The sequence below is a fragment of the Macaca nemestrina genome, chromosome 7 (assembly GCF_043159975.1).
Source record: "Macaca nemestrina isolate mMacNem1 chromosome 7, mMacNem.hap1, whole genome shotgun sequence".
NCBI classification, from domain to species: Eukaryota; Metazoa; Chordata; class Mammalia; order Primates; family Cercopithecidae; genus Macaca; species Macaca nemestrina.
Window position 1 is genome coordinate 154,953,484 of NC_092131.1, and position 11,343 is coordinate 154,964,826.

General features: G+C 39.7%; 1 protein-coding gene across 4 annotated transcripts in view; it reads right to left on the reverse strand.

The window, feature by feature from the left end:
• LOC105490833 (semaphorin 6D) overlaps positions 1-8,724 on the reverse strand; it is a 591,034-nt gene extending 582,310 nt beyond the window's left edge. For 3 of the 4 annotated variants that reach the window (XM_011756791.3, XM_071066905.1, XM_071066902.1), the window contains exon 1: positions 8,394-8,702. The gene's annotated coding sequence lies outside the window, so the exon portion shown is untranslated. Of the gene's footprint in view, positions 1-8,393 lie in introns of all 4 variants that reach the window. The other variant, XM_011756854.3, reaches the window with a different exon arrangement.
• Between the last annotated feature and the right edge of the window lie 2,619 nt (positions 8,725-11,343).

An 11,343-nucleotide genomic window follows, 5' to 3' on the forward strand; every position in this document is an offset into this window, starting at 1 on the left:
AGATGAGTATATTTTCAATAGATTTGCTACACAGAACAATTTTCATGTCAATATCTGATAGGGCAGCCTTTTAACATGTTCCCTTTTCTGGTCATTTCTATGTACAATCATAATTGTAAGATATACTATGTACAGTATTGTTTTATTTTTCTTTTTACACTATATCATTCATTTTTACCTTATCATGAATAATTCTTTGAAAAAAATGCTTTTTAATGATGATAAACATGCTTTTTTTTCTGTCTTTAGGCAGATGTATTGTCTCTAATTTTACATTATTCTAAGAAACTTCCTTTATATAAATTTTTCACTGAAACCCAGATTATTTCTTAAGGTTAAACAAATAAAAATAGAAGTTCTAGTTCTAAGGGAATAGTCTTTTTCATTGACAAATTGCATTTACCCATTTCTACATTGCATTATACTAAGATACAACTGTTGAAATTCCACCAGGGCTCTGTGAGAAAACTTGCAAGAAGGCAGATTATGTGGGAGCAGGTGCTGGTAGATGGATAGACGTGGCAGTGACTGTCAACGGAAGTTCCTTTCTGATGTTCTCCATTTTATCAGTGAATAGGAAGCATGGCCTTCATCTGAGAGTGAGGGTGTAGACAGAGGTACTGAGTGTTTACGGAGAGAGGAGAAAGTATCATATAGACTCAGGAAGCACAGTAAGATCACCTGATAACCTTAAGAACATACTTAAGATTAATGAGTATGAAATGACACCATGGTTGTGTATTTCCCTTAGATACGTTCAGCTTCATGGATGTAGGTGAAGTATAACAATGTTGGATTCAGGATTACACTTTTAAATCTTCATCTCTGGTCCAGAGTGCTATGATGACCTTAGTCTGATGTATAATACTTCCTGCTGGACTTTCTTGATTCTCCATCTGTGCCTCACTTTTCTGTCTTCTCTCCAGCAACTCTATAACAGAGACTACTATCTACTGCTTCTTCACCTGCAAAATTTATACCTGACTTTTAGCTTCAATTCTCCCATTAAGCTTTTCTATACCATCTCCTAAATTGAGACATACCCCCTTCATTATAGCTCCCCCAACATCCTGTAATATATATGATTTCATCTATACATTTATTTGATACCTTTAATTTTTCATTGTATTCTAAATATCTTCAGAGCAGGGACCTTTTTATTTCTTTTTAATACTCATCTCTTATTTCAATACCTGGGACATGGTAAGTCCTCATTAAATGTGTATTAATGAAATTAAGTGGGGTTTCCTAATCAAAAGATAAATTTCCTTATAAACCTTTATCAGCAAGAAATCAAGTTGCCTTGATCATACCCACACCAAGGCCTCATTACTAGTGAAGCCACCTTTCCATAAAAGGTAACAGACCTAAGAACAAATTATTCAAAAGTGGTAAAAAAAATAACACAAGTATTCGCTTCCATGTGTTGTGTGTATCCAATGTTTAGTTTTTCTCCTCAGCTTTAGGATGATAGTAATACTTGTAATAAATACCATATTTGTATATATTTTTTAGATTGTCTAAATATTTTCATGATTTCAATATAAACTATAAAACACATCATAAACACAAGCTCTTACAAAAAGAATATCAAGTATATACATACATATATGTGTATGTGTGTGTATATATACACACACATACATATATATGTTTTGAGACAGGGTATCACTCTGTTGCCCAGGCTAGAGTGCAGTGGCACAATCATGGCTCTCTGCAGCCTCAAGCTCCCAGGCTCAAGATTTCCTCCCACACCAGCCTCTCAAGTTGCGGGGAGTACAGGTGTGCACGACCGCACCCAGCTATTATTATTATTATTGTTATTTATAGAGACAGGGTCTCCGTATGTTGCCAGAGCTGGTTTGGAACTCCTGGGCTCAAAGAGTCCTCCCATCTCAGCCTCCCAAAGTTCTGCAATTACAGGCGTAAGTCACCTCACCCGACCAAGGATGTCAAATTTAAACCCAGCTATGGAGATTCCTTCAAAAAGAGAGTTTCTTTTTAACAAATCTTTAAGAAAAGATAGATATTTGACCAATTTGGTAGGCTAACTCGTACATCCCAGGATAGATATAGTATGAAGAAAATATCTGAAAGGTTAATACATTATAAAGGTATTTAATAAGTTAGATCTTTGTAAGCAGGAATTTACAGCTAATGTATCTTTGACTGCCTCATGAGGTCATGCGTAAAACACATAATAAATGAAAATGTACAGAATAAATGGACTTACTTCTTCATTTTTTGTTTGGTCATTCTACCTTTAGGGAGACACAAACATGGAATAAAAAAAGGCCAAACCCGGAGCTACTAACCTAGTAAGGGAATTACAGGTACATTACAATTCTCTCACTGGATTCTTCATATACAAATTGTAATGGAAAGTAAAGATAAAAGAAGCCTCAATTGCCATTAGAGAATAAAATAGGATTTCCACTTAGATCCTTAGAAGCAGCTATTCTTAAAAATTAATTCACTTGGTAAATTTGCAAGTTTCCTCCTCACTTTTCCTGTGTGAACATTTATCTTACGTGCTTTGGATGGAAATGGATGTTACCAAATCTTGGAGTTCAAACTCACAGCCTCAAGAGTTATTCATACCAGAACAAGCTAGTGAGGGATATTAACTGGTCTCCAAATCTCTTAGGGGTCATTTGAAGACAAATTCTCTGCCCAAATGTTATCAATTAGATATTTAGCACCTTAGCTAGCTTATTTCTGAGAGCCTTTGGAGATCAAAAGGGGCGTGAAAAAGTGAAGAGAATCAAAGCTCAAACACCAATGTGAATGGAGCTGTACAATGCGAATTTACTCCAGCACTTTGTTGCAATGTAATCTATAAATAATCCTCTGAGGTTCACTTGCCAATTAGAAATCATCACATGGCATACACCATAGATGTCAGTAGTTAATTTGCATGTCAGTGATACATTAATTTGATGAAAATTTTAAAGCTTTATGCACTATTTATATCATAATTGGAAGCACATTTAGTGTACTAATACACTGATTTTTATTGTATCCAATGTGCTTTTTAAAAGGCCAACTTTAAATGATCATTATTTATCATTGTCTGTTTGATAGTTCCTTTCAGTTCAAGACAACACATCTGCATTTTAGAATTTAAGCTATTTTAACATTAACTGTAATCAAGATATCTGAAAAAAAAAAGTCATGTCTACGTGGGTGACAGAGAAAATGAAAATCAGGTTTATATCTAGAGGTAGCTGGTTAAATTTAGAAGTTTAATTCAGAGTTTTTGGCCTTAGCCTAAACATGTCACTTTGGGTCAATAATTTAGTGATAATTTAGTTTCGTGTATTTTGCTAGGTTTTATTTTTTCTCTCAAGTTTTTGCTTTATTTTACTTTATTTTGTTTTTATCTCCCTGAGTTTTTCTACAGTCAAAAAGAACAGTTTTGTGGGTGGTCCCTTCTAAGAGCTGAAAATGGTTGTTGATTCAAGTACAGAGAGAAACAACCTGTGGGCACTTAAACGTAACTACTGTATTTAAGTGCGGTACTTAGAACAAATACTGTATTTACATAGACAGAAATTTCAAAAGTTGCCAGCCTGATGGGATTAGCTTGCCATGGGAATTGTCACACCTGTCAATCAGGTCTGCCAGGGTAGCAAGGGGAAAGCCAATGATAGACAGAGAAATCAAGAAAGAGAAGGGAGGAAAACAGAAAGGGAAAGGGAAAGAGAAGTGTATGGGAGTTTCCACTACCAAGGAATCACAACAACTTTTTCCACATTTATTTTCCACCCTGATATCCTCAGACTACTTAAGTTTTAGTGTGCCCAGAAAATTAACAGATTTGGTTACTTGGCTTTTCTGATTGGTGCTATAATAGTGTTTTTCTAGAAACTAACATGTCATTAAAGTCAGGGTTGGGCTTTCATTTTGGTGCAACAGATGTGTGCACATGTTGACTTACTTTGAGCTAATTCCTTAGGAGTTTATGGCTTCTCCACCCAGCCAGAATACAAGTATCTTTAGATCAGAAATCATGCCTCCTTTGTCTCATGTCACCTCAGCATTTGCAATAGTAGACCTTAATAACTACTTGCAGACTTGATTGTACTTCTAAACGCTTATTCCTATCAACTTTGATGATCTGCCTCCTTCCACAATTGAAAAACAAAAACAAAATAAGACATTATGACAGAGAAATTGTATACATAAGTAGAATAAAGTAAGGTCATTTGGAAAGATAACACATATATTCATTCCAAGGAGTCTCATATGACTAATAAATTAAACCTCCCGTGGGCTCTGAGTTTTCTGGTGCCTAAAGCAAAGAGAAAATGTGATCAGTTAAGAAATCTACATTACCCCTGAGATTAAAAATACTAATTTATCGTCAAAAAAGCTAAGTATCAAGAGTATACACAATCATTAATTTGCATTGTCTTATATCTCATTTCACAAATGTTTCATTTTTATTACCCATTTATGTTAGTCTTCGAGTTACAGGAAATTTAAATGAATATTGGTTATTAAAATAAAAATCTAATTCAAAACATTTTATTCACAATAGCTTGTGAAAGACTAAATTTAGTATTTAAATGGGCTTATTTGAATCACTTAATCAATGTGTTTCTGGTTGCATTTAGTTATGAAAATTGAATCAAACATCATCTTTCTTAGTAAACATGTAATAAAAGCTAAACTCATAGAAGAAACTAAGCTTTTAAAATAAAATGTTCCCAAAATAAACATTGACAATTTCCATTTTTACATAAATAGATCAGCACCCCCCAAAAATACAACACAAGAAAACAGTGGGTAGTTTTTAATACTTATTATAAAGAAAGTGAGTGGAATTTAAGCCACCATTCAAATGTAACAAAGCAAAGGCACCATGAAACTCTCTTATTTTGCCTTATGCTATATGAAGTTAGTGCCTGATTTACCCAAATGTATATTATGCATTACACAGCTCGGACTTTTAAAGGTCAACGACAAATTCCTCACTGAATTTTATTAAATGGAACTTGCTCTTCTTTTCCTGTCTTAAGTCCTGACTCCAGGTCTAATAAAAGTTGTTCTCCTTCTCTCTTCACCCCTCCCCCCACTAATTCCCACATTTCAACAGTAAGTTCTCTAAGCAGACAATGCTGAAGATATTTGCACATAAATTTATGACATAGGAGAAATTAACAAAAGAGTCAGACCCAACATAGTATTAATTTAAGAGGCAATTAATTTTGAAGAAGAAAAGGGTATCAACATAAACTCAGCAAGGGCATGAATGATAGTGTATAGTACAAATAAATCTCTATTTGGGGGTCCTGAGAAATTTCAGCAAGTGGTTGTTGAGTAATGAATGTTTGTAATTCATTAGCTACTATGTTAAAATGCAAAGCACACCATGACATCAATGATGTTCTTTTTAATCTCAACAAACAGGCTATTACAATTAAAGCACTTGCAAAAAGACAGTACATTTAAATATAACTTTTGATGAGATTTCAATGTTTTCATAACAATAATTTAATAACACTTCATAATTCTATAGAAAGACATAAAAATGTTGAGATTGGTTCAAAAATACACGTGTTTGTAAACACCAACCTTTTATGAACATTAAGCAGCTAGCACTTCTATTTTGAAAATTCTTTTTTTCTCAGATCCCTTAATAACATTTTAGTGTATCTTTAAGAAGATAATCGTTATTTACTTAAAAATATATATTTTCCAAACACAGAAAATAATAACATTTACAAGTGCTTCATTTTCTATGCCCCCTTTCCATCTTCCTTCAGTTCCTAGACAACAAAACAATGGTTCATTCTTCATGTGGAAGAGTAAACTCAATAAACTCGAATGGCCAAGGGGCCTACAGCAGTGAAATTATGGCTTCACAAGGACTTTTTTTTTTTTCTTTATGAACAAGTTTAGAAGGACCTTTTTCAACATATTTTAAAGTCATGCATATTTCAATGATATAATTATCTTGGCAACACTAAATACTGCTGACTGATAAATGAGACCAAAATAATTAAGTTCTGTTCTTTGCACAATCAAGATTTAGTGCAGTAATCAATCTGGGTAAGAATTTGGAGTCTGGAGACTTCAGAAGATGAACAAGCTACTAGCTAAAATTGGTCATGTGGGAAGACGGTTAAATGAGTATACAGTTTATATATAGCTGTGAATACTTTTCATGTCTTAATCTTCATTAGAACCTGGTTGATTCATTGCTCATGTGGTCCTGTACTAAGTTGCACATGGTATACAAGGAGACAAAAGAACAATTGGAAAGAAAATCCAAGGCATTCAGTGGGCACTACTGGCATTGAAAATGTAAAATAATAGAGGCTGAAAATATAATAGTTTTGAAGCAAAAAAAAAGAAAGGTACAAATGCTGCTATGAAAGCATTAAGGTTATAAACATTATGGTAAGAGAGAGAGAGAGAACACAAGAAATACACTTTTCCACATATATATTTGTTGAACCGTGAGTATGGTCTGGATGCCTACCCAGTTCCCATTTTTATTTTCTTCTACCTAACTCTCTCTTCTCTCCTTAGAATAAATCATACAGCTTTCCATACCCTAAACAACACTCCCACTGCATGGTTTTTCCCTGTGGAATCAGGCTGCCGTCATAGAGAGGTGTTCATGTTAAGTACTTCTCCTGAGGGCTGTAACTCCAGGCTTCATCAGACTGATACACTTAGCAGTTCCATCAGGGATGTCAAAGTGAAATATAAGCAGGGCAGTTGGGTGCGTTAGTAACTACTGGGATTTACAACCAGCTACAAATACTATATATATATATATGCGCACATATATATACATACACACATACATATATACACATGTATACAAATATTGTGTATTTGTAGCCAATATTGTAAACTGCTCAGAAAAACAAAGCATTTTTTCCCAGCAAAATGCATCCTCTTTTGTAGTGGGCTAAGGAATAGGCATCATGAACAGGTGATACCATTGTAATTTAAAGAATGGAAGAAAGTCAAATCAGAGTATCCACCATCCAACGAAAGGAAAACTGTATGCAGAGGTATTTGGGATCTCCCACTGAGGATAACCGGCTCCCTCTGATTCTGGGTACACATGTCTGCCTCCGTGAATGTTAGCATGCGGCCAGGGTGGGGGAGCAATGGACGTCTACACCAGTGCCTGGCCATTTGTGGAGTGGAAATTGCACTTTGCTTTCAAAAATGGATTCTCCTCCCAGAACCATGCAATCCGACTAGCTGAAGGCACAAATGGAATAAATGCACATTCTAAAAAAAGGAGGGAGGGGGCGAAAAAATAAACCCCACCCAGCAATCTTTAAGGGAAACAGGTGCTAGCAAGAGAAAGCGGCCAGCTGTCAATAACACTTAAAACTCCATCTTCGTTACTCTGAAAACAATTTAAATGGGGGAAATACCGTGCCCTGTTTCTGAGGGTTTAATTTACTAGGCTGTCTCTGTGAATTAGAGTCAGATCTAAGTTTCGCACTCAGGAGCGGTTTTCTCTATCGACTACGATTGCTCTTCCAAGCTCGAAGTCGGTTTCTAAAACGGGCAAGCCTTTTCCCTTCCGGCAGCCTTGACCCCCACTCCTCCAAGTCGTCACTTTTATTTACAGCCCGGTGAGCGATATCTGTGTCGCACAGCCTGGCCCCAAGAACAGTCACCGCGAACAATGAGCCAGACAAGGGACCCACCCAGCGAACGCCTGCTCGCCGGCCGCGCGCAAGCCCGCCAGCGCGGGACGCTCCAGGCTTCGGGCTCTCGGTGCCCCCACCCCTTCCCCTCTAAAGCCCAAGGAAAGCAAGAAGGTAGGTCGTTCCCTACACCCAGGCACTCGTGCTCACCCAGCCAGCCCTGCCTCCCAGCACCCACCAATTAGATGCCGTATCTAAAAAGAAAATCAAAAAAGCGGGGCGGCGTGGCGGTTCAGCCGGCTGCCCACCCGGATCCAACTCGCCCAGCTTGCGGGTTTGGCGCTCACTTGCGCCCGAGTCCGCGGCATTTTGAAATCCCGGAGGATTTGGGGTGGGGGCAAGAGGTGGGGCCAGGAGCCATAAAGTGGCTTCCGCTCCCTCCCCCCGGCCTGGCACAGCTCTGGGATCGGGCAAGACACAAAAGACGGGTCGTATCAGTGCCAACAACTCTGCCGCCGCTTCGGGCCATGCTGCGCACACGAACCGGGCGGCGGGCCTCGGGGTCGGGTCCCTGCGCCGGCCGGGGCGCGCCCGGGGGCTGAAGCATCCTGGACGCCGCCGGAGCTCCCCGGTGCGCTTTTCGCGCAGAACCCCAGTCAGCAGCTCCTCGCTTCGCAGATAAAGAGGTAGAGGCGACGGAGGAGAAATGGAGAGAAAAGGCAAGACTTACTTGGGGGCCGAATGGAGAGAAAAGGCAAGACTTACTTGGGGGCCGAAGGCTCAGCCGGACTCCCGCTTCGGACTCGGCAGGTGTCTGGCACCGCGGGCCCAGGCGGAAGGCGCTGGCGCAGCTCAGAGCAGGGACTCCACTTATCGAGGACTGGAAACTCCCCTTGCCGCCCGGCCCCCGCGCTGCGCTCCTTGCTGTCACCGCTCCGAGCGACGCAGGCACGCTCCCCGCTGCCTCCTAGTCCTGGTGGGTCTCTCTGCTCTCCTCTCCGGGTTCGCCCGCTCCCTCACAGACCACACCCTGTCACCTCAGCAGCCCTCCACTCCTTCCTCTTTGACACTTCCACCGGTTACTCCGCCGTCTGCGTCCTCCCACCCCCACTCAGCCCACGTGCTCCTGCCGCTCCCTCGGCTCTAACTTCCCCTGCCGGGAGCCCCCACCTCCGCTCTGAAAACCCTTTGGTCTCTGAGCAGGGGAAAGGTCCTGGGGTCTTCGCTCCCATCCCCCCAGGCCCTTCGGTGCGCAGGACCTTGCTTTGATTTTGTCATTGCGATGGTTTAGATATATTGTGTACTACATATTAAGATGTATTTTTTTTTTAATGAGCTACATATCACTTTTAATATTGCAGAAATGTATTCCCAGGTGTTAATCATCTAACCGCTTTTCATTGGCCTTAGGAGTTAGACTGTCAGCCCAGCTTTCTCCATAGGCAAAAAGGCCCACAAAGTTCCAGAACACCCTCTTTAGCCCAGTCCAAGCCAAACGTGCCATTTTCTGACGAGCCCCCTTCTTCACTGTTGTTGTTATGGACGTATTTTTATATTTACTTTTCCCTGTTTCTGCAGACAATGAGAAGTTCCTTTCTAAGGACTTCCCTCAGCATTCCGTTCATAGTTTCATGATAATACCTATCACTCATGTGGCGTTTTCCTCTTTGGATTACTTCCTCTGCTACTGGTCCTTAAGTTTCTCTAGGCAGAACTTTTGGTCTGTAAGTTTCTCCAGGCAGAAATATTTCATACTCATATTCATAACTTTTTCAAGAGCTCCTAGTGTGGTCCTCGGCATACAATACGTATTCAAACAATGTTCAAGGAGTGAATGTCCCTTAAATATGAGGCCAGCTTTGGTGGTTTTATGTGGTATTTAAAGGAAGGAAGACTTCAATTTGTATGCTTGGCCTGTATCCCACATAATTGGTCCTGTGGAAAACAAAGCATTTTGAAATTAACTGGATGATTGCTCATACGTTCCTATAATCCTTGAAACAAGTCTTCTTTGTAAATATTACCCACTTTTTCTAAGATGATACTCAGGTTAGTAACTTGGTGGTCACTAAATGTGAAGACCCCTAAGCCTTACAGATCTCATGGTTCTCCACACCAGCCCAAGCTGCATCAGGCTGGCGTTAATACAATACTTGACTGCCCAACCACCCAGCCACATGCAAAACCTACCTACCAGTACCACAGAGAGCTTACCCAACCATCTTTCTTCCAAAAATAACATTTATTTTTCCCTCCCTCTTTCTCTTCTCTTGCTTGACTCCCTTAAGTCAGAGTTCTAAAAAACAAAAACACCTCTCAAAGCTCAGACCTCTTGTTAAACTTACTGTCTTAACTCCTAAACTTAAAATTACTTATATGCACATATCTTGCCTTGGTTGTCCCTGTGTCTCACATAGGGCTTCATATCTCTTTGGTTTCTCCATTCAAATAAATAGTAGTTAACATTTGTTAAGTTAGATAGACCAAAGATAAGCTAACAGCCAGCCATTGGTCCAAGCATTAACACATAATAGCTCATTTAATCCTCAACATCCTTATGAGATAGAGCCTATTTTATAGATGCGGAACAGAGACATAGAGGTATATCACATAGCCAGTAATTAGTGGAGCAGAAATTTGATCCCTGGCAATCTGCTTCAGAGGCTGCTTTCTCAACCACCATGCTTTAAATGGCCTACCATAATCCCTGGCACCTAATACATGTTAATGAGCATTTTTAAAATGATGAATATTTACCCATCCACACTTAGCATCATAGCAGGAAAAAGAGATAGTAATGAAGTGGGTAGAACTTCAGGTTATTGAGAACATATAATTAACCCCAGTACCACAAGAACTGCTTTCTGTGGTGGGACTATGGACCCTGCCTGTGGCCTATATTTGAAACATGAGAGGGACATGGTCCATGCTCATGACATCAGGTGTGCATGTCAGATCACTAAGCCTTCACGTTTGGATTCTAGGACCCTCCTTCACAATCACTGAAAGGATATCCAGCTAAACCAATTCCTGGCCAAGTCCACCAACAAGCCAATTTGTGTTCTTCAGGGACCCAGCAATGAGCAATGTCAGTTCCTGTGGCAGGTTGAATAATGGCCCCCACAGATGTCCATGTTCTAATCCCCTAGAAACTCTGTTACTTTATATGGAAGAAAATGGATTTTGCAGATAGTAATGAAATTAAGAATCCTGAGAAGGGGAGATTATCCTGGATTATCAGGGTGGGCCTTAAGTGCAATCGTAGGTGTTTTTAGGAGGCAGAAAGAAATTTGAGACACAGAAGAGGAAAAGGGAATGTGACCACAGAGACAAACATTGGAGTGATGCAGTCACAAGCCAATGAATGGCAGCAGCCACCAGAAGCTAGAAGACGCAAGGAAGGAATTCTCTCCAAGAGCATCTCAAGGAAGCATAGTCCTGCTTGCATATTGATTTCTGTCCAGTGAAAGTGATTTTGGACTTCTGGCCTCCAGAACTGTACAGAAATAAGTGTATATTGTTTTAAATCACCAAGCTTGTGGTAATTTGTTACAACAGCCAAAGGAAATGAAAATACAGTTCCCAAATCTGGAAGATGACTTTCAATACCTGGGGATGAAATAAAAAGATACTTCAAGCAGTTGGTCAATTTTCTCTTCTGTGGCCAATGAAGCCAGTCATTTGTGGGGAGGGAAGGAGGAGGAGAGAGAACATT